This window comes from Solanum dulcamara, chromosome 5, assembly GCF_947179165.1.
Source record: "Solanum dulcamara chromosome 5, daSolDulc1.2, whole genome shotgun sequence".
In the NCBI taxonomy this organism is placed as follows: Eukaryota; Viridiplantae; Streptophyta; class Magnoliopsida; order Solanales; family Solanaceae; genus Solanum; species Solanum dulcamara.
Window position 1 is genome coordinate 1,768,674 of NC_077241.1, and position 26,910 is coordinate 1,795,583.

At 36.6% G+C, this 26,910-nt stretch overlaps 1 pseudogene; it reads right to left on the reverse strand.

Annotated features, from left to right (window-relative positions):
* Nucleotides 1–2,259: 2,259 nt before the first annotated feature.
* LOC129889704 (subtilisin-like protease 4) lies at nt 2,260–26,502 on the reverse strand (annotated as a pseudogene).
* Nucleotides 26,503–26,910: the final 408 nt, after the last annotated feature.

Genomic DNA, 26,910 nt, shown 5'->3' on the forward strand with positions numbered 1-26,910 from the left:
GTATTTATTGGCCTTGCAAATATTTGATTGCTAAATAAAGTATTATTGTGTGATAAAAGAACTAAAGTTGAAGGAACAATTAAGAAAGAAAGAAAAAGGAAAGGATGGTAATGTGAATTAGTTAGTCTAATTAAACATTTTCCTAGAAATGATTAGTGTTAATGACCATGTATCAAAGCTTCATTCTCATAAACTACTCCTTAATTAAGAATAAATTTCCACTTGCAAAGCTATAGGTTTAACTACCTTTGGGCTATTGACATTGACAATTTGATGAATGATGATTGTTTTCATTGAGAACTTTTAATTCTTTTTTGGTAATTTGATTTGACAAACCTGCTATATAAGCTTTAACATCCATTACAAATCAGTTATCGATTTTGATTTAATGACCATTAGACCTGTTGTCTTAGTCGACAAACACCCTTTCTGGAATGTTAGATAGCACGCGGTTTTGCACTCATTGCACGCTTTCCTAGAAATGGTTAGTATTTATGACCATATGCCAAAGCTTGATTCTCATAATCATTTTCTTAATTAAGAACAAATTTTCATTTGCTTTAACAAATCTTCTCTAGAAGTTGTTAATACCTTTTACTTGGGCTACAAGTTTAACTAATTATTGGGCTATTGACAATGACATTTTGATGAATGATGACTGTTTCCATTGAGTTTTTTCTAAAATAAATTGGTAATTTGCTTTGACAAACCTTCTCTAGAAGTTGTTAACACCTTTTCCTTGTCAAAACTATCCTTAACGGATCGGATTCGACTTTCAGAATCACCGTTCTTTGGTCTTAATCAATCAACACCCTTTGTATATTGTAAGTCAGTAAAACATGTGAGTTTTAGATGGAACTTTTTTTAGGAAGGTCTATCTGAATTCACGAGGGAATGTTTTCTTAAAAAATTCTGACGAACCAAATTCTTACGGCCTCCCTCATTTCCAGCAAAAATTCGCATGTTTTTTTGTTTTAAAAAATATTAAGGGCAGAGGAAGGGAAAATGGGTTAGGTTTTTCCCAAGCTCGATTATACATGATGCTAAGGGTACATATGAATTATGTAGCTCCTCTATACAATTATTTAAGTGCATTTCAACTTTAAGAGTGCATATCTAAACACTTCAACTCGTCTGATCCCCAATGTTTCTCGCAGACACTCGATGTCCTGATGTGGCACATAAATTTTGAAGGAAGCTAGATGATCACTCTGTAAGTTGGAGTGTTTAATTGATACAATGAAGACGAATTGAGGTGTCTAGATGTGTATTATCAAAGTTGAGGTGTTTAGTTATCGATTGAGGCGAAGTTAAGGTGTCCATCTATGTATTTTATTGGACTTTTCTGTGAGTCTCATTTTGGTACCCTCTCACTTCTATACAAAACCAGCAAGAACCTTTACATCCCCTTTATATATACTTCACTTTCAAAAGTTATATAAAGAAGCTACCTTCATTTTCAAAAGTCCGAGCCAGAAAAAGATCCAAGGGTTGTGTAAGTCTTCTTCATCCTTAATAAAGGTCTCAGGTTCAAGTGTTTTTTATGGAGTTGCCTTTGTTAGAAAGCGTAACACGAATTTGGATTAAGTTGGGTCCCAATATGGGTGTCGGACACCGGATGGAAAAGAAGAAGAAGAAGAAAAAGAAGAAGAGAACAAAATAGAAAATTAAAATGAACATGATTTCCCAAAAACATGAGTTTTGCATTCACTCTCCTTTCTTATGTGTATTATGCGCGAGCTTCACATAACATTAAGTGGTGTATATTAGATACACATTGTGAATCATTTGACATGTAAATTGATACTCGTGAAGGAGGGATATGTCAAAGAGATTTGACTACAAGCTCAAGGGTTAAACTATGCCTTTATAGAACTAACAAGAACAATTTCAGAATTATTACTATTTGTACTAATTCATGTAAATCATGTGACCAGGAAGTCACGGGTTCGAGCCGTGGAAATAATCTCTTGCAAAAATGCAGGGCAAGACTGCGTATAATAGATCCTGGTGATCCGACCTTTCCCCAAACTCGCAAATAGCAGGAGCTTAGTGCACCGAGCTGCCCTTTTTTTTGGTACTAATTCATGTAGTAACATTTGATATTGTTGAACTCATACAGGTAAAAATGTAACATGTGCAAATTAATTTCAAAGAACAACGAATTATATCGCCAAATATAATGTGAATACTTTTGAAACATATTATTCAACGATTCTATTCAAACCACTAATATAGGTTTGTTATACACTGTTCCAATTACTTAAATGAGAAGAAAAATAAAACTAGAAACCAAGTGTAGGCTGTAGCACAACTGCGATTGGGCTTCTTACTAGTCCATTTCAAGAATCCTTGAGCAATGCCACTGTTTGTGCTATTATCTATTCTCATAAACGTCACTTGGTGTTTCAACTTCTGGTTCAACTTGAAGAATTTCAGCGTAGAGGGCTTAACAATCACAGTGACTCCGGGTGGGGAATCTATTTCTACACTGTAAGACAATTTAGCTTCCCCGACGTTAGTCACTGTTCTTGTATATGTCTGAGAAATCTCCCCCAGTTTGATGGAGAATGAAGGATAGTTTAATTGAGCTTCAGGAATGTGTTTCACTTCCTTACAATCCACTTTGTTTGCAGGATGCTTCCCACCTGTCGATTTGAACCGCACAAGTAAGGCAGTTAGTCCTTAAATTGGGTGTCGTAGATTAGTCCTGGATCATTAGCTCTTGATGGATTGACATGTCCTGCACCAATGGCGAAGATGTTAGCTGGAAGGAGCCTTTCATCTAAGATGGGATTGTTGGCGAGGTTCACTGTGTTAACAGTTGTCATGATTGCTGATTTTATAGCTGCAGGGGACCAAGTCGGGTGCACGCTTTTCAGCAATGCTGCTACTCTGCTGAGGTGAGGACAAGACATGGAGGTGCCCGATAAACAATTGAAGGTAGATTTTGTGTATTTGTTGTAGTCAACGGAGGTAGGCCAAGCAAAAAGAATGTTAAGACCGGGACCAATAATATCAGGCTTCAAGATTCCAGGACTAGCTAAGCTTGGTCCTCGAGAAGAAAATGCAGCAACCACCGGAGCATCTTTATCTCCGACTATTGTTCCTTGGAACGAAATTCTTGCAATAGGTTTTGACGTTGAGTTCATGTAGTCAAATATTTCCATTCTGTCTTTGTAGGTAATATACAGAGCCGGAAGGACGTGAGGATCAGCAAACTTAGTGAAACCATACTCAGGTATACTAAAGATAATCATGCGAACACCTCCAGCATCCTTTACAGCTTGTCCTTTTTCAATAATGGAAGAACCACCGTATACCATGCACAAAACAATTTTGACTTTAATTTCAGGGTCATTCAGAGTACCTGGTCCGCAATAAGGGCTTGAAGAATCGGATGCACTCCATGTAGTATCAAACAAAGGGGAAAATTCCAAATTGTGACCCTTTGGATGAAATGCTGATTCACCCTCAAATACTTTTTGGTTTCCAAGCTTAACGGTGGCCTTGAGTTTCCTGTCAAGAGTGCTTGCACCTACTTTCAGAATCCACGGAGCATCGTTTAATAAGGTGCTATAGTATGGACCACTATTACCAGCAGAACAACTTACAAGATTACCTCTTTTCGCTGCACGGTATGCCCCGATTGCAATGAGGTCTTCATGGAATGACCTGCTACTTCTTTCAATGGAAATAGACAGGATATCTACTCCTTCATCAATAGCTGCATCCATGGCAGCTAGAATGTCACTTTCTAAGCAATGAGATGATTCACAGACCCTATAAATGGCCAGGTGAGAAAGTGGGGCAATCCCAACCGCAGTGCCTTTACCGTTCCCATACACATTGGCACCTTTCACAAAACTTCCTGCAGCTGTGCTGGAGGTGTGTGTGCCATGTCCAGTATATCTATTGGTGAATCACTGCTTATTAGGAAAGTTCTCTAGCCAATGAGCTTGTTGTTACACTTAGTAGTAGAGTTCGATTCACACTTGCCCTTCCATTTAGCAGGCGGAGGAGGTATTCCTTCATCGCTAAATGAAGGATGGTCAGGGGTAATTCCTGTGTCCAAGACTCCAATGATCACACCTTTTCCATAGTTGGCATCCCTCCACAAGCCAACGTTCTGTTTCAATCCAAGAAAACTCGGAGTATGTGTAGTGAGCAAGGACAATATCCTCTGAGGCCACGCAGATATAAAGCCTGGTTTATTCTCCATTTACTTCACTTGCTTCACTGACAATCTTGCAGAAAAGGCTATGATCACATTATGATACGAATATATCAACTACAGCTTTTCATCTGAGCCAGCGGTTGCTATGGTCTTTGGCATGAAAGACTTGTACCAGCTCCAAATCAATTCTTGACGATTCAGTGGAAATTTGGATTTCTGGAGACTCGACTTGAACTATGTACGTCTCCAAATCACTCTGCGTACTAGGCCATGAAAAACAACCAAGTACAGCAAAAATAACAAAAACTATTTTGAAGATTTTCATGGCTTGCTGCAAATGTGTAGGGAGAAAGGAAATTTGAACTAATGATGTACACTTAGGAAAGTGGAGTTTGATATTTTAGCATTATCTGTACTGCTAGTATTTTTAGTGTGCTCTGGCCTTGCAAATATTTGATTGTTTAATAGTGTTTTTGTGTGATAAAAGAACTAAAGTTGAAGGAACAATTAAGAAAGAAAGAAAAAAGAAAGGATGGTAAGGTGAATTAGTTAGTCAAATTGAACCTTTTCCTAGAAATGATTAGTGTTACTGACCATGTTACAAAGCTTGATTCTCATAAATTAACTACTTCTTAATTAAGAACAAATGTCCACTTGCAAAGCTGTAAGTTTTAACTACATTTGGGCAATTGACATTGACAAACCTGCTCTAGAAGTTTTAACTACTCAATTTGATGAATGATGATTGTTTTCATTGATAACTTATATTTTGGTAATTTCATTTGACAAACCTGCTCTAGAAGCCCCAAAAGGAGGAAATAGGTGATGAATGCGTGACGATGAAAAGCTTTTAGAAGTTGTAAATATAGAACTGATCAGAAGAGTTTTACTTTAAGTTCGATAGACCATTTGATTAGGTGATTGAATGGTATAGTTTTTTCTGTCCAAATTTATAATCCTATTATGAATATAAAAAGGTCATGTGATAGGATATTACTTCCATGGAAGATGAAAGGAATTAAACAAATCACAAATAATAACTAAGCAATTGAAAACCCAATAAATGTGGGGAATATGGAACAACTTTCTACAATCAAATTCAATGTATATACTCAACTGCACGTTTTTTGTTTAAAAGTCCATTAATTTATAATTTAATTTTTAAAAGTAAATGAAAGACATATTTTAATTTTTTTAAGAATAATTAGTAAAAAACATTTTTGTAATCCAACTTTGAACTTAGAACCTTCTCACTTTTAGTATAATATGATATGATATGATGATGGACTAATGAGTCTTATGTATGTCCAATTTAATTTACATACTTTTCTAGAATTTGCTGCCACAAAGAAGAGCCTTGGAGTAACTGATAAAGTTGATGTCATGTGACCAGGAGGTCACGGGTTTAAACCTTGGAAACAGCCTCTGGCAGAAATGGACCCTTGTGGACAGGCCCTTCCCCGAACTCCGCGCATAGCGGAAGCTTTAGTGCACCGGGCTGCCCTTTTAACTTTTCTAGAATTTATTTTGGGAAATATAGAATCTAAGGGCATCTCCAACCTAAACACCAAATTTTACGTCAAATTTGCTATCAACAGTATTCTCCAACCCACTCTACCAAACTTTACACCAAAAATGAATCTTTTTCTCTCATTTTATTATTATATTATTAGTTTTTATTTCATTTATATTTTCTTATTTCATAAAACAAAATTCTTTCTAAAACATTCACTATATATAATTTTCATATTGTTTTCTTTTATATTCATTTAATATAAAATTATTTTATATCATAATTTTTTAAATATTATAAATTGCTAGCAATATTACATATTTACATAATAATGGATAACACAAATAAAAGTGAAATCATTAACGAAATATAATTAAATGAACATTACACAATTGAAAATTTTATTTTAAATTCTACATGAATATGAATTTCTACAACGACTGCATATTCTAGTTCAAGTTTAACATGTCTTTTCAATGTTGGTGGAGCTTTTTCTGTACCCAAGCACTTGGAAGAAATTACGATTGTATCCTGTGCAAGCGTCCGGAAGTTGCCACTCTCTATTCCAAGAGTCTGGAAGTTAGTTTTGATTGACTTAGCAAAATTAGGAACGTTGGGGGAGCCTTGGGAACACCTGGAGGAACTTGAGGTGATCCATTGCAATGAAATAAGGAAGTTGCCTTTCTCTATTCAAACCTCCAACAACATCAAAGTAATAAAAGGGACACAAAGATGGTGGACCCAATTGGAGTGGGATGACGATAACTTCAAGTCAAATTTAGAGCATTGTTTCACAGAATCCTACTGGTAGAAGGATCAAAGTTGACACTACTTCCGCTGCATTTCAGGTGATATGCAAATTAACTTTCAAATTTCTCAATTTATTTGTCCTCTATCATCCTTTGTAACACAACTAATTTTCTTGTGTACGCAAACACCATGGCACACTGATAAGTCACAGCTTATTATGCCAAAGTATATGTGGAAATCAAATGTTGGTGGGATTGGTAGCCACATTTGTTGAAATTAGTAGTCAATTTTTGGTGAAAGGTAGTAGCCAAACTTGGTAGAAATTAGCTTCCACATTTACTATAGTTCTTCATTTTGCACACTTTTAATAATATATGATGATAGGATTATTTATAGATTGTTAGAGAGATAATTGACTTGGTAGTAACAACTTTTCATTACCCACATTTACTATAGTTCTTCATTTAACGTTCTTCCTTTATAAAATAATTTGTTGAAATTAATTGAACAGTTTTTCGTGTGTGTTAGTCAATAATTTTTTTGGTTATATGGTTTTTGGGCATTTTTTTCAAAGCCTTAACAGGATCCTCCGTAATGACATGGTGGAACAGTACGGATAGCCTCACCATAATCCATGTCACTTTCTTAACATTTAGGGGCCACTCAATAGGAATTAAGCGATTTTCTCAATTTTTCTTGTGTTAGCCCGTGAATTTTATGGTGATATGACTTTCGATCAATATTTTTGAAAAATCTTTATAAGACCCTCTGTAACGACCTAGGAAATAATACGTGTAGCCTCGGTATGATCCACACCACTTTCTTAGCATTTAGGGGCCACTCAATAGGAGTTAGTCATTTTTCTCAGTTTTTCGTGAGTGTTAACCTGTGAATTTTTTGGAGATATGACTTTTGGTCAATTTTTATGCAAAACATTTACAGGACCCTCCGTAACGACCCGTGGGAACAGGACGTGTAGCCTCGGTATGATCCACGCCACTTTCTTAATATATAGGGACCAATCAAAAGGAAATAGGCAATTTTCTCAGTATTTCGTGTGTTAGCCCATGATTTTTTCGGTGATATGATTTTCGATAAACTTTTTTTGCAAAACTTTTACAGGACCCTCCGTAATGACCTGGGAAACAGTATGTGTAGCCTTGGCAGGATTCACGCCACTTTCTTAGCATATAGGCCACCCAAAGGAAATTAGGCAATTTTCTTAGTTTTTCGTGTGTATTAGCCCATAAAATTTTTGGTGATATGACTTTAAGTCAATTTTTTTGCAAAACCTTTAATGGATCCTTCGTAATGATCTGGAGAACAATATGCGTAGCCTCAATATGATCGACGCCACTTTCTTAGCATTTAGGGGTGACTAAATAGGAATTAGGCGATTCGATCAGTTTTTAGTGTGTGTTAGCCTATAAATTTTTTAGTGATATGGATTCCGATCAATTGTTTTGAAAAACCTTTACAAAACCCTATGTAACGACCTAGGAGAAAAGTACGTGTAGCATCAGCATAATCCACGCTACTTTCTTAGCATTAGGAGCCACTCAACATAAATTCAACAATTTTCTCAATTTTTCGTGCGTGTTAGCTCATTAATTTTTTAAAGATATGGCTTTCGATCAACTTTTTTATAAAACCTTTACATGACCCTTCGTAACAACCTAGAGGAACAGTAAGTGTAGCCTCGGCATGATCCGCGCCACTTTCTTTGCATTTAGGAGTCACTTAACAGGAATTAGGTGATTTTTTCAATTTTTCTTGTGTGTTAGCCCATGATTTTTTTGGTGATATGGTTTTCGGTTATTTTTTTGGAAAAACCTCTACAGTACCCTCCGTAACGACCTGGAGGATAGTATGTGTAGTCTCAACATGATCCACGTCACTTTCTAAGTGTTTAGGGGCCACTCAACAAGAATTAAGTGATTTTATCAGTTTTTCATGTATATTAGCCCATAAATTTTTTAGTGATATGACTTTCGGTCAATATAAAAAAATTACTTTATAGGACCCTCTATAACGACCTAGAGAAACAATATGTTTAGCCTCAACATGATCCACACCACTTTCTTAGCATTTAGGGGCCACTCAACAGAAATTATGCAATTTTCTCAATTTTTCGTTATGTTAGCCCATTAATTTTTAGGTGATATGACTTTCTGTAAATTGTTTTGCAAAATTTTTACAGGACCCTCCATAATGACCTAGGGAAATGGTACGTGTATCATCGGCATGATCCAGACCACTTTCTTAGCATTTAAGGGTTACTCAACAAGAATTAAGTGATTTTCTCAGTATTTCGTGTGTGTTGGCGCTTGATTTTTTTGGTTACATGACTTTCAGTTAATCTTTTTGCAAAATCTTTACACGACCCTCTGTAACGACCTGGGGGAATAGTACGTGTAGCCTAGCCATGATCTATGCCCCTTTATTTGCATTTGGAAGCCACTCAACAGGAATTTGGCTTTTTTCTCAGTTTTTCGTGTATGTTAGCCCATGATTTTTTTGGAGATATGACTTTCGGTCAATTTTTTTTGAAACCTTTATGGTACCCTCCGTCATCACCTAGGGGAGCATTACAACTGGCTTCGACATAATCCACAGTATATTTATAGCATTTAGGGGCTGCACAAGCAGAATTAGACAATTTTCTCATTTTTCTTGTATGTTATCCTATGAATATTTTGGTGATATGGCTTTTAGTTATTTTTTTTCAAAACCTTTATTGGATCCTTTATAAGCACCCGCGGGAGTAGTACGTGTAGCCTTGGCATGATCCACGACATATTTATAGCATTTAGGAGATGTAAAAGCAGAATTAGATGATTTTCTCATTTTTCGTGTGTGTTAGCTTATGAGTTTCGGTGATATGACTTTCGATCAATTTTTTTTTAAAATCTTTATGGGACCCTCTGTAAGTACCCATGGGAGAAGTAATTGCATCCTCGGTACGATCCACGACATATTCATATCATTTAGAGGCCTACACAAGTGAAATTAGGCGATTTTCTCATTTTTCGTGTGTGTTAGCCCGTTAATATTTTGATGAAATAGCTTTCAATCATTTTTTTCCCAAAACCTTTACGAGACCCTCCATAAGTACCCATGGGAGAAGTACGTATAGCCTCAGCATGATCCATGGCATATTCATGGCATTTAGAGGACGCACATGCGAAGTTGGGAAATTATTTTATTTTTCATATATGTTAGCCCATGAATATTTTGTTAATATGACTTTCGGTCAATTTTTTTCGAAACCTTTATGGGATTCTCTATAAGAATGAAGGAGCCAGTACATGTAGTTTTGACACGATCCACGACATATTCATAGCATTTAGGGGTCGCACAATCGGAATAAGGCAATTTTCTTATTTTTTGTATGCGTCAGCCCATGAATATTTTGGTGATATGACTTTCGGTTAATTTTGTTCAAAAACTTTTAAGGAACCTCCGTAAGAACCAGGGGATCAGTATGTGTCCCCTTTGCACGATCAACGGCACATTCATAGCATTTATGAGCCGCACAAGTGAAATTAAGCGATTTTCTCATTTTTCATGTGTGTTAGCCTATAAATATTTTGGTGAAATGGTTTTCGTTAAAATTATTTTGAAAATTTTATAGGACCCTCCGTATTCATAGCATTTAGGGGTCGCACAAGCGAAACTAAGCGATTTTCTCATTTTTCGTGTGTGTTTTCCAATGAATATTTTGGTGATATTACTTTAGGTCAATTTTTTAATAAATCCTTTATGAGAACCTTTGTAAGTACCTGGGGGAGAAGTACGTGTAGGTTTGGCAGGATCTACGGCACATTCATATCATTTAGGGGTTGTACAAGCAGAATTATGCATTTTTTTCATTTTTCATGTGTTAACCCATGAATATATTGGTGAAATAACTTTCGGTAAAAAAAATCGAAATCTTTATGGAACCCTTCGTAAGTACCCAGAGAAGCAGTACGTGTAGCCTTGACATGATCCACGATATATTTATAGTATATAGGGGCCGCGCAATCGGAATTAGGCAATTTTCTCATTTTTCGTATATGTTAACCCATGAATATTTTGGTGATATGGATTTCGGTCAAAAAAAAATTGAAACCTTTATGGGAACCTCCGTAAGGACCCAGGGGAGCAGTAAGTGTTAGCCCATGAATATTTTGGTGATATAATTTTCGTTTAATTTTTTTTGAAACCTTTATGGGACCCTCTATAAGCACTCGAGGGAAAAGTACGTGTAGCTTCAGAATGATCCATGTACTATTCATAGTACTTAGGGGTTGCAAAAGCGTAATTAGGCAATTTTCTTATTTTTCGTATGTGTTAGCCCATGAATATTTTGGTGATATGAATTTCAGTGAATTATTTCAAAAAACTATATATGACCCTCTGAAAGTACTCGGGGCTGTAGTATGTGTAATCTCAGCATGATCCACAGCACATTCATAGTATTTAGGGGCCGCACAAGTGGAATTAGGTGATTTTCTCATTTTTCGTGTGTGTTAGCCCATTAATGTTTTGGTGAAATAACTTTCGATCAATTTTTTACGAAACCTTTATAAGACCCATTGTAAGTACTCAGTGGAGAAGTATGTGTAGCCACGACACGATCCATGGCACATTCATAGCATTTAGGGGCCGCACAAGCGAATTATGCGATTTTCTCATTTTTCATATGTGTTAGCCCATAAATATTTTGGTGATATGACTTTCGGTTAATTTTTTTCGAAACATTTATGGGACCTTTCTTAAGTATTCGGAGAAGCAGTACGTGTAGTATTGACATGATCCACGACATATTCATACCATTTAGTGGCCGCACCAATGGAATTGGGTGATTTTCTCAATTTTTATATGTTAGCTCATGAATATTTTGGTGATATGACTTTCGATCAATTTTTTTCAAAATATTTATGGGACCCTCCGTAAGTACCCAGGGGAGAAGAACGTATAGCCTCAGCATGATCCACACTATTTTTTTAGCATTTAGGGGCCACCAACAGGGATTAGACGATTTTTCAATTTTTCGTATGTGTTAGTCAATAAATTTTTTGGTGATATATTTTTCGAGCACTTTTTTCCAAAACCTTTACAAAACCCTCTGAAATGACCTGATGGAATAGTACTATAGTCTCACTATAATCCACATCATTTATTTAGCATTTAGGGGCAACTCAAAAGGAATTAGGCAATTTTTTCAGTTTTTTCATGTGTTAGTCAATGAATTTTTGGTGATATGGTTTTCAGGGTACGTTTTTTTCAAAACCTTTACAGAACCTTCCGTAATAACATGGGGGGACTATATGTATAGCCTCACCATAATCCACACCATTTCTTTAGAATTTTGGGGGCCCTAAACAGGAATTAGACAATTTTCTTAGTTTTTTGTGTGTATGAGTCATTAAATTTTTTTGGTAACATAGTTTTCTGGCACTTTTTTTAAAAAACATTTATAGTACCCTCTGTAATGACTTACGGGAACAACATGTATAGCATCACCATGTTCCACGTCATTTTTTAGCATTTAGGGGTCACTCAATAGAAATTAGGTAATTTTCTCAGTTTTTCGTGTGTGTTACTGAAAAAGAAAATTTGGTGATATGATTTTTAGGCACTTTTTTTCCAAAATATTTACAAGACCCTCTATTATAACCTAGAATCACAGTACGTGTAGTCTCACTATGATCCATGTTATTTTTTTTAGCATTTAGGGTCACTCAACAGAAATTAGATGATTTTCTCAGTTTTTTGTGTGTATTAGTCAATAAATTTTTTGGTGTTATGTTTTTCAAATACTTTTTTCCAAAACCTTTATAGGATCCTCCATAATGACCTGGGGAATAGCACGTATAGCCTAACCATGATCCACTTTATTCTTTAGCATTTAGGGGTCACTCAACAAGAATTAGGTCATTTTCTCAATTTTTCGTGTGTTAGTCATTGAATTTTTTGGTGATATAATTTTCGAGCACTTTTTTTTTCAAATTCTTTACAGGACCCTCTGTAATAACCTAGGGGGAACAGTATGTATACCCTCACCATAATACACACCAATTCTTTTTTAGTATTCAACATGAATTAGACGATTTTCTCTGTTTTTTGTATGTGTTAGTAAATGAATTTTTTGGTAATATGTTTTTCGGGCACTTTTTCCAAAACCTTTATAGGACCCTCTGTAATGTCCTGGGGGAACAGTAAGTATAGCCTCACTATGATCCATGCCATTTTTTAGCATTTAGGGTCCAGTCAATAGGAATTAGGCAATTTTTTCAATTTTTCGTGTGTGTTAGTCAATGAATTTTTTGGTAATATGATTTTTGAGCACTTTTTTCCAAAACCTTTATAGGATCCTTCGTAATGACCTAGGAAAAGAGTATGTATAGTCTCACCATGATTCACACCAACCTTTTAACATCTAGGGGCTACTCAACAGAAATTAGGCGATTTTCTCAATTTTTCATGTGTGTTAGTCAATGAATTATTTTGTGATATGATTTTCGGGCACTTTTTTTTTCCAAAACCTTTACAAAATCTACGTAATGACCTAGGGGGATAGTACTTTCACTCCCCCAAACCCACGAAGGCGCGACAAGTAACGGGTGCCTTACTTGACTGAGCGAACCAAAACCAAACTAACCAATACACATGGGCCCTCATGGACAAACTAAACCAAAAGAAAAGCAATGCAAAACTCAGAAGGTTACGAAATAAAATACAAGGTCATCTAGTCCACTATTTGGAAACCACAACTAACAACAGGGACCACATGGTGACAACTGACTTACAAGACCCACAACAGACGTCTACAAGCCTCTAAGATGTAAAACCACTAAAACTTGATAGGATATCTACTCCATCATCAATAGCTGCATCCATGGCAGCGGGAATGTTACTTTCCAAGCAATGAGATGATTCACAAACCCTATAAATGGCCAGGTGAGCAAGAGGGGCAATCCCAACTGCAGTGCCTTTAGAGTTCCCATACACATTGGCACCTTTCCCAAAACTTCCTGCAGTTGTGCTGGAGGTGTGTGTGGCATGCCCAGTATCTGTTGGATTTTAAAGATGTTAATGGAAAAATGAAAGGTTGTCACCTTTTCGAAAAGTTGTGACTTTTCCAAAAAATTATGACTTTTTTAAAGAGTTGCAACTTTTATGAAAGGTTGTGACTTTTGTGAAGGATTGTGACTTTTTCGATAAGCAACAATAAACACCTGTTCATACTACCCTTTGTTGTCTATAAATAGAGGATTTTTCTCTCATTTTTAATTCATTGAATTCTCCCTCTTCTGCATATATTTTCTTACAAACGAAGTTGAGTCTTTATGTGATTTTGTTGCTGGCTTTTGAGTTCGCTGAAATTATTGAAGTTTGAGGTACCGCTACTTCTTTAATAGTTTATCCGTTTTATCTTGGGAGGAAATAATCCTTAACCTCAGGTACAGTGAGGGGATTAAATTCTTTAAGGACACACAGTAAATTCTGTGGAGTCGAATACTATTTTTTATTTTTATATTTATTGTTTTTGATTTGCTAACCTTCATACAGGAGGGATAACAATCTTAAGGAATTTAATAATTATCAACATTGATAATCTCCATTATGAAAATTACATCTTAATGACAACAAAAATGGTTAATGTGGCAAAGTTGTGTGGTGAAGCCACTAGAAACTTTTTTAATTGTGTCATTTAATTTTACTAGTAATTTTTTTTGTGGCTTTTCAAATGTCACTGGTATCTTTCAAAGGATTGAAATTAGTATTTAAGAAATTTGGAACAAGTGCACTTTGTTGCTAAGAATGAGAATTTACAAAGGCACTTCGTGACTGCTCATATTTCAGAAAGAAAATATATATATATATATATTAATATTGATGGTGGTTCAATATTTTTTTATTGGTGTCAAGAATGGGCTTAAAATGGCAATAGTTTTATATCTTTTTTCCTAGAAAGCTTTTTATCCAATAAGAATTCTTGTTCTTGTTGTTTGGTTTCAATTAGATTGAAACAATTAGGGACTTTTATGATTTTCTACTCTGTTTGAATCTAGTACTGATTTGAAGAGTATAAAAACTTCATCAGTGTTCAAGATTCATTCGGTTAACGATTGGAAGAACATAAAAACTTCATCGTTAAACTAGAAACAAGTTGTATATTTTTGCTTCATCGAAAGACTTTCTACTCCAGTGATTAACTTGGTTCGAAGAAATAAAATCTTCATCAAGCTAATTAAGTTTTTGTTTTTCTTTTCGATTTGAAGAATATAAAAACTTCATCGAGTTTAACAAAAATCCCTATTTGGTTATTCTGTTGTTTAACACTACTTTTATTTTGTCAATCAGAATGGGTGATACAAATGTATCAAGTTTTGAAGCAAACACAATGCCTTCAACCAGTAGAACACCAGTTTCTACAGCAATGGCTACTGCAGAAAAGCCTGCAAAGTTTATTGGTATTGACTTCAAACGTTGGAAGCAAAAGATGTTCTTCTATCTGACTACACTCAGTCTATAACAATTTATAAATGAAGATGTTCCTGTGTTAGAAGAAGGAACTCCTGACAACGAAAAGTTTATTGTGTTTGAGGCATGGACACATTCTGATTTCCTTTGCAAGAACTACATACTCAATGGATTGGAAGATGGCTTGTATAACGTCTTCAGTGTTTGTAAAACATCTAAAGAGCTCTGGTATGCTCTTGAAAAGAAATACAAAACTGAAGATGCGGGCCTAAAGAAGTTTGTGACTGCAAAATTTTTGGACTATAAGATGGTTGATAGCAAGACTGTGATGTCTCAAGTCCAAGAATTACATGTCATTATTCATGATATCCTGGTAGAAGGTATGATCAAATTCAATAGTTATATTGATAAAATTGTTGAATATAGTAGTGATTTTAAATTATCCATTGTAGGTATGGTCATAAATGGGATATTTTTGTCACGCCCCGGGAGGGTACCCTAGGCGTGGCCGGCACTCGAAAGCCATTTCTGGCTTCCAAGTGAAACACCTGGTTCAGTCGCACATTCATTCAAACACATTCTCTCAGCAGAAGACTCATTCAATGAAGTATTATTCATAATTTAGGGGCAAAGGCCAAATAACTATCAAGTCAACAAACAGTTACAGAAGAACTACTCAAAAGGACAATTCAACATTTCTATACTCTGGTCTATGAAGCCTCTATCAACAATCTAGGAGGTGCCAATGACAAGACCATGGCTACCAACAATCAAAATAAAGGAAACAACACGAAACTATACAAGAAACTCAACATCCTCCGGAAGCTAGGAGGACTCACCAACTAGCTGGGAGTGTGTAGATCTTTAACGGTGCGCCGGTTGATGATCTTTAGTACCTGTCTCTGCATCATGAAATGATGTAGGCCAAATGGCGTCAGTACGTGGAATGTACGAATATGTAAAATGGTCGAATGAAACAATATCAGAAAGACCAAATCAACTCGAGAATTTCAACTCAGAAAGAAATACAACTCAACAAGCGTCCTAAGTCTAAGCAAGAATATGGTTTAGACGAGACCAATCACATACAACTCAACCCAATACAACTCAGAGTACTATCAAGACCTATATGGGAGTTTCTCTTATCCGACAACCATCACTTATGAGCCAGTGAAAGTACAACAAACTAATGTTGTTGCCACATCCGTTCATACTTTGCCAGGGTATGAATGAATCAACCAATCATGAATCCAATCCAACCAAGTCCTATAATGTCAGGACAAAAATTTTGGGGAAGCATCCGACTTTAATGGTTCAATCCCCTCCTATATTTGGCGACGTAGTTATTGGGTTTGAATATGGACCATACTCTTGCCCAATTCGGTACTCGATACTCCTCCCAAGACTCAATGCTCATAAAACTCCATCCAATCAACTCAATCAAATCATATCGATAAGTTTTATTACAACCTTGTCAACTCATCAACTCTATCACCATCAAACCTATCCCAAGTCATACAATCCGATTGATCCCCAATCATATTTTTCAAGAGTAGATTAAATATGCATTTATAACAACATACAAATCTATCCAATCGTTCCTCTATTCATTTAACAAATCTTTTGGGACTCACCACAACTCCAAGGCTTTAAATCAACAATTCAAGATAAACAACATATTTAAGGAAATTAGCATTTTTGTCATAATCCACATAGTTAATAACATCAATAAAGCATGTTCAACAACCCACCTCCATCGACTCATGCTAACAAGAAGATTTTAGAAATTTCTTAGCATCAACAACATCAACACAACAAGAATCAAGTTAATAGATGACAAGACTCATTTGGACATAAGCCTATCAAGGAACTCCATTCTTATGGACATTTAACCTCAACGAAAGTGTAGGGCACATGGGTGGACTCAACCCATATTTTGAGTAGCCTTACATACCTTAGAGAAGACTTGAAGAAAGCCTTGTTGTTGTGCCTTCAATGGGAAGCTTGAATCTTGAAGGTCTTGGAACAAATCCTTGTTGGAAATGGAGAAGAAGAAGAATAAGAAGAAGAGAGATTTCTAAGGCTTTTAGAGAGAGAGTGTGGGACTGAAAATGATCCCCAAAACGTCCCAAGGCTATGTATATATAATTTGGGACAATTTCCAAATTGCCCCTTCTCAAAAATTCTGAAAAAATAGGCTAAAACGCTCCTGACGCGAAAGTGGCGCATTGCGCCATTGCAGCGCCAGGTCGATTAGGCCTAAAACTTGCACATCTGTTAGTGGCGCACCGCGCCAAGGACCAAACTACTAAGGCATGTTCTTGGCGCGATAGTGGCGCGTCGCGCCCTTACAGCGCCAAGGCCATATTTTCTGGGTTCTAGAAAATAGGCTTGAAAATCCTGCTAAACCTAATAGTGGCGCACCGCGCCAAGGAACAAACTACTGATGCATGTTCTTAGCGCGATAGTGGCGCGTCGCGCCACTGCAGCGCCAAGCCCAGGTTTCCTGTAGTTACAACCCAGGCTTGAAATTCCTGCAGCCCCCGTCCATCTTAGGATCGTCATATCTTTTGACTCCAAACTCCAAAAACTACATTCTCAGTGGCGTTGAAAGGAAGACTCAATGACCTTTAATTTAATAGGTTGTGGGCCACCCAGATCCTCATATTTCAAATGATATAGTCGTTGGAAGTCGACCCCTTATACAAACTCCTTCAACAACTTACCCAAGACGAATCCTTGCGGACTTAGCTTGGCTCTAAGGGTCCCTCATGACCCCACCTCACCTCTAACAATCTTTAGTTACTTAGTAAATCATCCTAACTCATGCATATGCTTCATAATAAATAAGTTTGACCCTACACGTATACAAGAAAGGTCCGAATCTTAGGGAAAATTTTTGGGGGGTGTTACAATTTCAAGTAGCAGTGTTTATTGAAAAACTACCTCCTTCATGGAAAGAATTCAAAAATTATTTGAAACACAAGTGAAAGGAGATGACTCTTGAAGACTTGATTGTTCGTCTTAGGATCGAGGAAGACAATAAGGCTGCCGAAAAGAAGGCTAGAGGAAACTCAACAATTATGGGAGCAAATATTGTTGAGGATGGTCCAAATAAATCAAAAAAGAGGAAAAAAAACCTTTTGGACCAAAGAACTATCCTAGCAAAAAGAAGTTCAAAGGAGACTGCCACAACTGTGGAAAAACTGGACATAAGGCTGTGGAATGTCGTGCTCCCAAGAAGGAAAAGAAGAAAGGTCAAGCCAATATGGTTGATATAAATGGGGATATTGAAAACTTATGTGCAATGATGACTGAATGTAACCTGGTAGGAAATTCCAAAGAATGGTGGCTTGATTCAGGAGCTACGTCGCATGTTTGTGCGGTCCGAGAAGCCTTCGCTTCTTATTCCCCTGCCGCACCTGATGCGACTATCTATATGGGAAATTCTGCAACGGCTAAGGTTGAAGGATATGGTAGAGTATTCCTAAAAATGACATCCGGCAAGGTGGTGACGCTGAACAAAGTTTGTCATGTTCCAGAAATGAGAAAGAACTTGGTTTCTGCAAGTCTTCTTATCAAAAATGGATTCAAGTGTGTTCTAGTTTCAGACAAAGTAGTTGTCAGTAAGAATGAAATGTATTTAGGAAAAGGCTACCTTACTGAGGGTCTTTTCAAACTAAATGTAATGGTTGTTGATAATAATAAAGTTCAAGCTTCTTCTTATTTACTTGAGTCAAATAATTTATGGCATTCACGTTTAGGACATGTCAATCATAAAACCTTGCGAAAACTGATTAACTTAAATGTATTGCCTAAATTTGAGTGCAATAAATCAAAATATCAAGTATGTGTTGAATCTAAGTATGCTAAGCATCCTTATAAATCTGTTGAAAGGAATTTCAGTCCCTTAGAATTGATTCACACAGACATTTGTGATATGAAGTCAACACCAACTCGTGGTAGAAAAAGTATTTTATAACTTTTATTGACGATTGCACTAGATATTGTTTTGTCTATTTGTTAAATAGTAAGGATGAAGCAATAGAAGCATTTAGACAATGCAAAACTGAAGTTGAAAATCAGCTGAATAAAAAGATAAAAATGATAAGAAGTGATAGAGATGGAGAGTATGAATTTCCTTTTGCAGAAATATGTTTGGAAAATGGAATCATCCATCAAACTACTGCCCCTTACTCACCTCAATCAAATGGAATTGCAGAAAGGAAGAATCGAACTTTAAAGGAAATGATGAAGGCATTACTTATAAGTTCAGGTTTACCACAAAACGTGTGGGGGAAAGTCATCCTTACAGCAAATCGAATATTCAATAGAGTTCCCCACTGTAAAACACAGTCTATTCCATATGAGAAATGGAAAGAAAGAAAACCAAACTTGAAATATTTCAAAGTGTGGGGGTGTCTAGCCAAAGTCCAAGTTCCTAAACCTAAGAGAGTCACAATATGACCTAAGACTGTGGACTGTGTTTTCATTGGATATGCTACAAATAGTAAAGCATGTCAATTTTTGGTTCACAAGTCCGAACATCAGGATATTCATGAGAATACGGTAATATAATCAGATAATGTTGAATTCTTTGAACATATCTATCCGTATAAAACTAGATTTGAAGTATCTAGTGAACGGTCTAAACGAGCTCGAGAAGAACCAAAGGAGAATGTACCTAATAAAGAGAATCCAAGGCGAAGTAAACATCAAAGGACATCTACTTCATTTGGATCTGATTTTGTAACATTTCTTCTTGAAAATGAGCCTCAAACATTCAAAGAAGCTATGTCCTCTGCGGACTCATCTTTTTGGAAAGAGGTTGTCAATAGTGAGATTGATTCAATCTTGAGCAACCATACTTGGGAATTGGTTGATCTTCCTCCAGGAAACAAGCTTTGGGTTCAAAATGGATTTTCAAAAGAAAAATAAAAGCTGATGGAACTATTGACAAATATAAGGCAAGACTTGTCGTCAAAGGATTTAGACAGAAAGAAGGCCTTGATTATTTTGATACATACTCACCTGTAACTAGGATTACATCCATTCGGATGTTAATTGCACTAGCTGCAGTATATGGCCTTGAAATTCATCAAATAGATGTAAAAATAGCTTTCTTAAATGGAGAATTGGAGGAAGAACTTTACATGGAACAACCCGAGGGCTTTGTGGTTTCTGGTAAAGAAAATAAAGTTTGTAAACTTGTCAAGTCATTTTATGGACTAAAACAAGCACCCAAACAATGGCACGCGAAGTTTGACCAAACCATGTTGACAAATGGATTTAAGATTAATGAGTGTGATAAATGTGTTTACATTAAAGATACTCCAAACAAAGTTGTCATTGTTTGTTTATATGTGGATGATATGCTAATAATGAGTAACGACATTGCAAACATAAATACTACTAAGCGTATGGTTTCTAGTAAATTTGATATGAAAGATCTAGGAGTTGCCGATTTGATATTGGGAATTAAAATTTACAAAACTCCTCAAGGTCTAGCATTGTCTCAAACTCATTATATCCAAAAGGTACTTGAAAAATACAAGTACTTAAACTTCAAAAGTGCAAAAACACCAATTGATGTGAACCTTGATCTTGCTAAAAATAAAGGTGAAAGTCAAGCTCAGTTGGATTATTCAAGAGTGTTGGGAAGTTTGATGTACATTATGAACTGTACACGGCCAGACATAGCTTGTGCTATAAGTAAATTGAGTCAATACACCAGTAATCCCAACCAAAATCATTGGATGGCAATGAAACGAGTTTTGGGTTATTTCTAATATACTCAAAACTTTGCTTTGCATTACAATAAATATCCAGCAGTTGTTGAAGGATATAGTGATGCAAATTGGATTACTGGGTCAACTAAAACTAAGTCCACTAGTGGATACGTTTTCACCATTGGTGGAGGAGCGGAGTCTTGGAAATCTTCTAAACAAACATGTATAGCTCGCTCTACAATGGAGTCTGAGTTTATAGCCTTAGACAAGGTTGGTGAAGAAGCAGAATGGCTCCGGAATTTCTTAGAAGATATTCCATTTTGGCCCAAACCAATGGCTTCTATATGCATACATTGTGATAGTCAAGCTGCAATAGGAAGAGCTGGAGCGTTATGTATAACGGTAAGTCTCATCACATACGACAAAGACATAATACCATTAGGCAACTACTCTCTAGTGGAATTATCACAATTGACTATGTAAATTCAAAAGATAATGTAACACCCCCCCAAAATTTTTCACTAAGATTTGAGTATTTCTTCACGTGGGTGTAGACTTGGACCGGAGGACTTGTAATTTTACACATGAGTTAGGATTAATTCCTAGATATTAGAAGTGTGTTAGATGTGTTTAGGGGTCATGAGGGATCTCTAACACCAAGTCGAGTCCAAAGAACTCCAATCGATTAAGTTTTCGGATGAGTTAGTATAGGGGTCAACTTCAAACGACTATATATCCTAGAATATAAAGAACTGGATGTCCCACGACCTACCAAATTATAGGTCTTTGAGTCTTCTTTCCAACGCCACCAAAATTTCAATTTTTGGAGTTCGGAGTCAAAAGTTATAGCCATTTTACTACAGACTAGTACAACAGAGATTTTCAGGCCTGGGTTGCAATTGCTGGAAAACTGGGCTTGGCGCCGCAGTGGCGCGATGCGCCACTATCGCGCCAGAAACATGCCTCAGTAGTTTGGGCTCTGGCGCGACGCGCCACTATAAGGTGTGCAGGGTTTTCCAAGCCAATTTCCAGAACCCAGAAAATATTGGCCTTGGCGCCGTAAGGGCGCGACGCGCCACTATCGCGCCAAGAATGTGCCTCAGTAGTTTGGTCCTTGGCGCGGCGCGCCACTACGAGGTGTGCAGGTTTTAGGTGTAATTAGCCTGGCGCTGCAAGGGCGCGACGCGCCACTATCGCGCCAGGTGTATTTTTACCTATTTTTCAGAACTTTTAAGAAGGGGCAATTTGGGAATTGTCCCAAATTATATATGTATCACCATAGACCATTTTAGGATCATTTTTCAGCCCCCACTCTCTCTCTATAAAAGCCCTAGGGGTTCCTCTCTCTCTCTTCTTCTTCTTCTCCATTTCCAACAAAAGAGTCCAAGAGCTTCAAGATTTGAGTCCTCCATTGAAGACCCAACATCAAGGTTTTCTTCAAGTCTTCACTAAGGTATGTAAGGCTAACCTAAAATATGGATTTAGTTCTTCCATATGCCCATAGATGTGTTGGATAGGAGTTGTGAAAGAGTTGAACCTTCTAAGAAGGTTTTCTTGAAAGTTTTCCTAACTATAGAATGTTTTTAAGTACTATTAGTTGATTGATGTTTTAATGACTTGAGTTACTAAATAGTTATCTTTTATATTATTGATTTCAAATGTACCTTTGTATATAGATTTATAGATGTTGACGATATTCTTGAGTTGAGTTTTGTTGAGAGTATGGGTTCATGCTTCATTCACATGAACCCAAGATGAGGTTTCTTGTCACAAATGTCTTGAGGTTGAGATGGATAGTTGTGTGTATATATATATGTATTGATTGGAATGAAAAGAATGAATTGGTTAGTTAAGAATGCCCCTTTGCTTCTATAAAATGAACATAGGACAAAAATAAGGATTTTTGGAGTAGATGTTTGATGATCGATGTGAAAATAATACTTGACAATGATTTGATGATAATGTTTGATGATTGATGTGAATGATAATATATGATGATGATGTGATGATGATGTTTTGATGACGATGTGAGTGATGACGTGAATGGTGCTTATTTAATATGTGTAGAATGATTGATGAAGAGGTGTATTGATGAGGATGTTATGTGATGGAGCAGATTGGAGTCTAATGTGATTATGTGATATGTGATTTGCATAATCTGAGTTGATTGGAGTCTTATGAGTATTTTGGAAATAAAGGATCTTTTGAGAAGGAGTTTTAAATAAATTATTTGTGAACCTTTTTGCATAAACTATTAGTTTCATCTTTGATTTAGAAAGGAGTTTAAGTATGAGTTGAGTATGAGGAGCCTTTAAGTGAGTTGAGTATTTTTACATTAAAGTATCCATTTTCAGTTTGAGTTGAAGAGTTGAAATTATATTTTAATGTGCATAATATTTTCTGCATTCATTGAGTTGAGATTGTATAAATTTTTAAAGAAAAGAGTTTGATGATTTGAGATGAGTCGATTTGAAAGAAGGTCCAATGAGACTTGATTGAGTTGAAATGAGAACAGAGTTGATGAGGTGGCAATGTACCACATGAAACTAGCCGTGAGGGCTTGTTTGAGATGATTGGAGGAGTTTTATGAGCATGGAGTCATGGGAGGAGTATCGAGCACCGAATTGGGCAAGAGTATAGTCCATACTCGAACCCAATACCTATGTTGCCAAACGTAGGGGGGATTGAACTGTTAAAGTCGGATGCTTCCCCGAGAGATTTGTCCTGACATTATAGGACTTGGTTGGATTGGATCCATGATTGGTTGATTCGTTCATACCCTGGCAAAGTATGAACGGACGCGGCAACAACGTCGGTTTGTTGTACTTTCACTGGCTCATAAGTGATGGTTGTCGGTTAAGAGAAACTCCCATTTAGGCCTTGTTAGTGCTCCGAGTCAGTTGAGTTAAGTGGCTTATGAGTTAGTCCTGTCTAAACTATTCTTGTTGGACTTAGGACATTGAGTGAGTTGTGATGTATACATGTACGAGTTGAGTCCTTTGAGTTGAATTGTAAAGCGTTGCATAATTTAATTTGCATATTTACTGAGTTGAGTCCTTTGAGCTGATTGTTGAGTTGAATGCTGAGTAGATTGTATATGGTCGAATTGGAATAGATGAATTGTGATTGGATTGAATAGAATGATATGTGACTAGATTGGATTTGATTATTGAGTTGAATTGTAAGACATTGCATAACTTAATTTGCATATTTATTGAGTTGAGCCCTTTGAGTTGATTGTGAGTTGATTGCATTGATCGGATTTGATTAGATGAATTGTGATTTGATAGTGTACGATTGGACTGGATTGGATTAGATGATAGGTTGATTGGGTTGAATGGAAGGATATATGACTGGATTGGATCAGATCGTATATGACCGGGTTGAACCGATTGTATACGATTGGATTGAATCGGATAATATATGATTTGATTGAACTGTATCGTGTATGATTAGATTGGATTGTATGATGTGTGATTGGTCTTTGTCTAGAAATGTATTCTTACTTTAGATTTATGACGTCTTATGTGAGTCTCTCCTACCTTTCTGATTCGAGATGGTTGATCCGATGTTATTCTTCCTTGAGGTATGTTTCATTCTGTCATATTACATACTCGTACATTCCACGTACTGACGTCCATTTGGACCTGCATCATTTCATGATGCAGAGACAGGTTTAAGAGATCGTCAATAGGAGCACCATTGAGGATCTATACACACTCAGCGTATTGGTGAGTCCTCCCCTACATTCGGAGGACACCTCTTATGTAATCTTGCATCGAGTTAGCCCTTTCTATTTTTATTTGAGGTAGCCATGAACTTGTCATCGGCACCAATTAGATAGTAGTAATAGAGGCTTCATAGACCAGATAGTGATGAGTCGATTGAGTATTTCTATCCTTGAGTATTTCTTGTCAAACTATTTTTTTAAATGACAAATATTTTAGTTGATCTGTTGGCCCATGGCCTTTATTCTTTGAGTTGGATGGGTTATTTGAGTTGCCCGCTAAATTACTCTTTATTTTTAAACTCTCCGCTGAATGAATGAATGAACGGATGTGTGATCAGACTATGTGGTTCGCTTGGGAGCCAGAAATGGTTTCTGAGTGCCGGTTACGTCTAGGGTACCCTCCCGGGGCGTGACAGATAATATCTCGGATCCACTTATAAAAGGCCTAACTAGAGAGGGAGTTGAGCGATCATCAAAGGGAATGGGACTATGGCCGAGGACAAATCATCGTGGCGGTAACTCTACCTAGAAGACTGGAGATCCCAAGATCTAGGTTCAAGGAGATCAAATAAAGTCATTGATGACGGTTCAACATTGTCAAAATAATTTTTATGATCCATTCTCATGATGCGACAATGTTCAGTAACAAGGATAAGGCATTAGGAACTTTTAATGATATCTAAGTTTGATACAGGGCATATCAAATGGTGTTTCTATGGGATAACACATTTAGATATCACCTATGTAAGTGTGAAGTGTAAGTCGCTTCAAGGAGAATCCGGTAAGGCCAGTTCTCTACGCATTTATGAACCAAGAAGTGTTCATGGCTGAAACGAACAAAACAATGAGAACCAAAAACACTTAAAGGGTTGATTGTGTGACTTATGTTGTCTAGGTATACACCAAATCTCGACGGTTCAAAGATATCAAATGTACCGATTGACCGAGTATATCCGATATATGTTCACTACGAAAAGTTTAAAGGGAAACCTACTTATCCAGATGCAATTAATTCTTACTTACAAATCACACAGTTTTTATGCAGATGTTTTAACAATAGTCATTTCCCCATTCATGTGGGGGATTGTTGTGTTTTAAAGGTGTTAATGGAAAATGAAAGGTTGTCACCTTTTCGAAAAGTTGTGACTTTTCCAAAAAATTGTGACTTTTTTAAAGAGTTGCGACTTTTGTGAAAGGTTGTGACTTTTGTGAAGGATTGTGACTTTTTCGATAAGCCACAATAAACACCTGTTCACACTACCCTTTGTTGTCTATAAATAGAGGATTTTTCTCTCATTTTTAATTCATTGAATTCTCCCTCTTCTGCATATATTTTCTTACAAACAAAGTTGAGTCTTTGTGTGATTTTGTTGCTGGCTTTTGAGTTCGCTGAAATTATTGAAGTTTGAGGTACCGCTACTTCTTTAATAGTTTATCCGTTTTATCTTGGGAGGAAATAATCCTTAACCTCGGGTATAGTGAGGGGATTAAATTCCTTAAGGACACACAGTGAATTCTGTGGACTCGGATACTATTTTTTATTTTCATATTTATTGTTTCTGGTTTGCTAACCTTCATACAGGAGGGATAACAGTATCATCTATCGATGAATCACTTCTTATTAGGAAAGTTCTCGCGCCAATTTTGTTACACTTTGTAGTGAAGTTCAATTCACACTTTCCCATCCATTTAGCACGCGGAGGAGGCATTCCTTCATCGCTAAATGAAGAATGGTCAGGGGTAATCCCGGTGTCCAAGACTCCAATAATCACACCTATTCCATAGTTGGAATCCCTCCACAAGCCAATGTTCTGATGCAGTCCAAGAAAACTGGGAGTATGAGTAGTGTCTAACGACAACATCCTCTGAGGCTACGCAGATAAAAAGCCTGGTTTCTTCTCCATTTCCTTCACTTGCTTGACTGACAATCTAGCAGCAAAGCCTATGATAACATTGTGATATGAATATATTAACGTGGCTTTTCATTTTCATCTGAGTCAGAGGTTTCAATGGTATTTGGCAAAAGAAACTTGTACCAGCTCTCCAAATCCATTCTTGACGATTGAGTGGAAAATTGGCTTTCTGGATATTTGACTTGAACCATGTATGTCTCCAAATCGCTCTGCATACTAGGCCATGAAAAACAAGCAAGTTCAGCAAAATAACAAAAAATATTTTCAAGATTTTCATGGTTTGCTGCAAACGTGTTGGGAGAAAGGAAATTTGAACTAAGAAAGTGGAGTTTGATATTTTTGCATTATGTGTACCACTAGTATTTATACTGTGCTCTGTCCTTGCAAATATTTGATTGTTTAATCAATTGCACCCCTCTTGTATAATCAGACTCAATTTTATTTGCATTCACTCTCCTGTTTTATGTGTATCACATGTGAGCGTCACATAGCGTAAGTCGTGTATATTTGATATACTTTGTGCAACGTTTCCTTGAAGGAGGGATATGTCAAAGAAATTTGACTACAAGCTCAGAGGGTAAAACTATGTATTATGCCTTGAGAGAACTTCCAAGAAATATTTT